This window comes from Carcharodon carcharias, chromosome 7 (assembly GCF_017639515.1).
Source record: "Carcharodon carcharias isolate sCarCar2 chromosome 7, sCarCar2.pri, whole genome shotgun sequence".
NCBI lineage: Eukaryota > Metazoa > Chordata > Chondrichthyes > Lamniformes > Lamnidae > Carcharodon > Carcharodon carcharias.
Genome location: NC_054473.1, coordinates 125,074,544 through 125,079,037, shown reverse-complemented (window position 1 = coordinate 125,079,037; position 4,494 = coordinate 125,074,544). Strand labels below are relative to the sequence as shown.

The window sequence follows — 4,494 nt, the reverse complement described above, 5'->3', positions numbered from 1 at the left end:
AATCCTAGATTTGATCCTGATTTTGTGATCCTGTCCCCAGGAGGGAAGTTATGCCAAAAGACAGTAGTTCCCAACCTCCTATCTTTTGCTAGTTTGAGGCTGAAGATGTAAGAGTATTTTAGCCCACATGAATTCCCAGTAGCAGAACAGCAACACCATTGAATCATGAACTCCCCCAATCCCCACATGGCGCCACATGTTTTAACCTCTTCCACCGCACTTCACCAAACAGCAAGGGGCCTACACAAGATCATTTTACGCAATGCACCCGACTCAGGTTCTAACTCTTTCCCTGGTGACTGTGCTGCCATTAGAAAATACACTTATTTAATGAAGAGAATGGCACTTATCATAGATCCTGAGAAAGTTTATTTTATTATCTGATACAAAAATGATCATTTCAAAAATAATTCATTCATTTCAATTACTTCTCATAGACACAACTCATCAGGATATAGACACTGAGAACATGCAGCCTGTGGAATACAGTACATATGGACAATATTTCATCTATTGTCCCTGAAGGGCCTGTTGTTCAGGAACAGCAGCTACATTTGTCAGAGGGACTCCCTTTACACACACAGCCATTGGCGCAGTTTGTACATCCTGCAGGACAGCAAGAGCAGCAACCTGAGAGGAGAGGACAAAGACAGAAATCAGGAACAATGAATGAATTCACTGAAACACCCCCAGGACCTGCCATTACAGCCCCTAGCTCCTCCCTCACAAACTAATCTGTGTCATATCTCCAAGTTATCCATCTGAAGAGACTCAGCATCACAACACTCTGAGAGAGAGTTTGGGTGAAGATGTAACTGTCACTGTCTCTACAACACTATTTCTACTGAGAACTCGATAATATCAACACTTCCTGATATAAAACTAAGACACTTCTTTAACCAGCAGGGTTCTTGCCTCCAGATTCTTTCGATTGGACATTGAATTAATCTGATGGGAAATAAATCAGGTGAAATCATGGATCTTGTACTTTTCTATCGTGTTCCTCTCTGAGTTCTGCCCAGAACTATCTGTCACATAAACACAATGTAAGGAGTTTTAAACTCTCCCACAGTTACTCACTTTTCCGGCAGCGTCCAGCTTTGCTGCTGGGACATCGGCGGTCGGAGCACCTGCAGGTATTTTCACAGGAGCAGGATCCTGAAAACAGGAAAAACACAGACATTGAGTTGTGGGAAAACCCTGAGAAATGCCCCCCGTGTGGAGGAGGCCCGGCTTTTTGTCACATTCTCTTCTCCAGTGACTTTCAGAAACAGCCTCCCCCACAATGCTGCAGCCCCTCAGTGAGACTGAGCCGGGACACTGTGCTGAAAGGACTGACACCAGTCACCGCTCACCATCCAGGCACACACAGGGCTTCGAGTCAGACATTTCAGGAACTTCTTCAGCTTCGAGCCGTCACCCAATCAGCGCTTCTCGATCTTGTGCCGTTTGCTGAATCGGAGCCGAGTTTTATGGGCTTGTGATCGGTGGGGAACCGGCTGCAGAAGCGGGGAAGGGGCGGGCTGAGTGCACACGGGCACCGAAGTGATTCAGCGGCGGAATGTTTGAATTGCATCCGGCTCCTTCACTCACAACACGGCCCACAAAGATTTCTCAATGATAGCAATTTCAATCGGCTCCATTGTGTTTGTAATTATTCCCAGAGTGACAAAAATCAGTCTACAAGATGGACATAGGGTCCTCTCCATTCCCCCGTGTCGACCCTAATCTCAGCAATGGACATGATAGACAACTGCTTTCACCACTCACCGCCACATCTGGCTGCTCCAGATTACACATTACCGCTTCTCCCCTGCTCCCTCAATACTTTCCACCATCCCAGAATCACCCTGGAATACAAGAATAACCCTTGGTGTCTTTTTTCTCCCACTAACTATCATCTTGGAGAACACCCCAAGATATGTTCTTTCTTGTATATCCAAGATATGTAGGCACCGCTGACAATGCCAACATTTGTTCCCTATCTCTAATTGCCCTTGAGAAGGTGTTGGCTAGCTGCCTTCTTGAACATGTGCAGTTCATGTGGTGTAGGAACACCCACAGTGCTGTTAGGGAGTGAGTTGGGGTTTGCCCAGTGAAACCCAACCTGAGCATCAGTGAGCAGCTGACTGGTGAATAAGTGACCCATGATACCGCTGTCCATGTCACCTCCAATCACTTTGTTCACAATGAAGAGCAGGCTGTTGACACAGTACTTGGCAGGATTGGATTTTTCCTACTTTTAGCGTTTTGGCCATTCCTGGACATGTTTCTACATTACCAGCTTGATGAGTTACTAAAAGGTAGCATGCAGGTGCAGTCAATAGGTAGGAAGGCAAATGTTATGTTGGCCTTCATCTCAAGGGGATTTGTGTACAGGAGTAAAGATGTCTTGCTGCAATTGTACAGGGTCTTGGTGAGACCTGACCTGGAGTATTGTGTACAGTTCTGGTCTCCTTATCTAAGGAAGGATATACTTGCCTTAGAGAGAGTGCAATGGAGGTTCACCAGACTGATCCCTGAGATGGCAGGATTGTGTTATGAAGAGAGATTGAGGAAACTGGGCCTGTATTCTCTAGAGTTTTGAAAGTTGAGAGGTGACCTCATTAAAACTTACAAAGTTCTTACCAGGTGTAAAAGGGACGATGTGAATAGGATGTTTCCCCTGGCTGGTGAGTGTAGATCCAGGGGACACTGTCTCAGAATAAGGGGCAAGCCATATAACACTGAGAAGAGAAGGAATTTCTTTACTCAGTGTACGGCGAATCTTTGGAATGCTGTACCCCAGGGGGCTGTGGAAGCTTAGTCATTGAGCATGTTCAAGACAGAAATGAATACATTTCTGGAGCCTGATGACATCAGGGGAGATGAAGATATTGGGAATACTGATGTAGAGGTAGATGACTCAGATAGCATGTCCATACAGAAACATATGCCCCGTATCTCAGTCTGCAAACAATGGGTCAGAGGGGAGCCATGTGAGGGCAATGGCACTGAACAAGGCATCAAGAGAGAGGTGATGGGGGATGTGTGATTGGCTTTGTTAAAGGCTGCAGGGAGATTGTGGAGGGTTAATGGAGTAGGATTACAATCACAGAGGATGTCATTATGACTTTAGATAGAGTCTATGCAGGGATGTAATGGAGTGACACCCGACTGGAGAGCAACAAACAGGGACTTCTGGGAAAGATCTGCGTGGGTTTGTAAAATGACAACACTTTCAACGAACTTGGAGAGTAAGGGGGTGGTTGGAGATGAGATAGTTTACAAGGCCAGAGGGCGTGCTGAAAGTGAAATTTGAAAGACGAATTTACTAAATTTGCAAAGTGCCTAACTGTTAAACATCCTGTCAGTAACACAACAGTAAGAGGGCAGTCAGCAAGAGTGAAATGCTTTCAAAGAATAATCATTGTTGCATTACAAGGAAATACCAGGGGATATTTGCACATAGCAAGATCCCATGAATAGCGATCAGTTAAATGACCAAAAAATCTGATTTCAGTGATGTTAATGGAGAGGTTCGTGGCAGCCAGGTAAACTCGAATGTACATTTTTAATTTTGGAAACTTGATCATTTCCAACAGATTTCGGACCTTCTCTCTCTCTCCTCCGCCAGTAATAGTAGATTCGCAGGTTTTATGAACTTAATTGATGGTGGAGAAAAGCCAGAGGACACATTCAGGCACGAAAAGATCAGAGACAACCGTGTGCACCAATGAACAATTGACCAACTCGGCATTATTTCAAGGAGCCAACCGGTCATTGTAGTGAGCAGCAGAATTAATTGGAACCTGCAGAGGCCTGTGCATTTGTTTCAGACAGAAACTGGTGCCAGGAATTGAGGAGAGCCGACTCAGATTAGTAACTGCTTCAAGGGGATCTAAAATCTGAGATTTGTAATTACAGATTGACAACGGGATTCTTTCTGACTGTAGATAATTACAGAGTGAATAACAGACTCCAGTGTAATTCAGCCTTTAAACAGACAGGACGGTGCAGACGGTCCAAAGGTCACCTGTATTCTTGGTTCCTCACACTGATCAGACAAAACAGATCAATTATCATCTCTCCAAACACTGGGGCTTTGAAACGTGCTGCCCATTGAAAGCACAACATCAGTGCAAACATTGTTAGACATCAAAACAGGCGAGAAACTCTCTGGGACACAGGATCTGGCAGAGAAATTATAAACCTGCAAATATCCAGAGTGAAAACAGGGAATCAAACTCCAAACAGAGAGTGCCGTCCTGGACTCCCCCACACTGGGGTGAAACGTGTTGCAGACGCTCAGACACACGGTGATTCCACAGGAAATGTTGGGAAATTGCTGTCATTGAGAAATCTTTTTGGACCGTGTTGTGAGTGAAGGAGCCGGGTGCAATTCAAACTTTCAGCCGCTGAAACACTTACAGTGCCCTGTGTGCATTCAGCCTGGACAGACCCGCCCCTTCCCCGCTTCTGCAACCGGTTCCCCACCGATCACAAGCCCATAAA

The 4,494-nt window shown here is 45.4% G+C and overlaps 1 long non-coding RNA gene across 1 annotated transcript; it reads right to left on the bottom strand.

Moving 5' to 3' along the window:
- Positions 1-374: 374 nt before the first annotated feature.
- Positions 375-1,517, bottom strand: LOC121280546. The gene is made up of 3 exons (XR_005943635.1): positions 1,356-1,517; positions 1,081-1,158; positions 375-630 (listed from the first exon to the last, which is right to left on the bottom strand). It is a non-coding gene; the product is annotated as an uncharacterized LOC121280546 (long non-coding RNA).
- Positions 1,518-4,494: the final 2,977 nt, after the last annotated feature.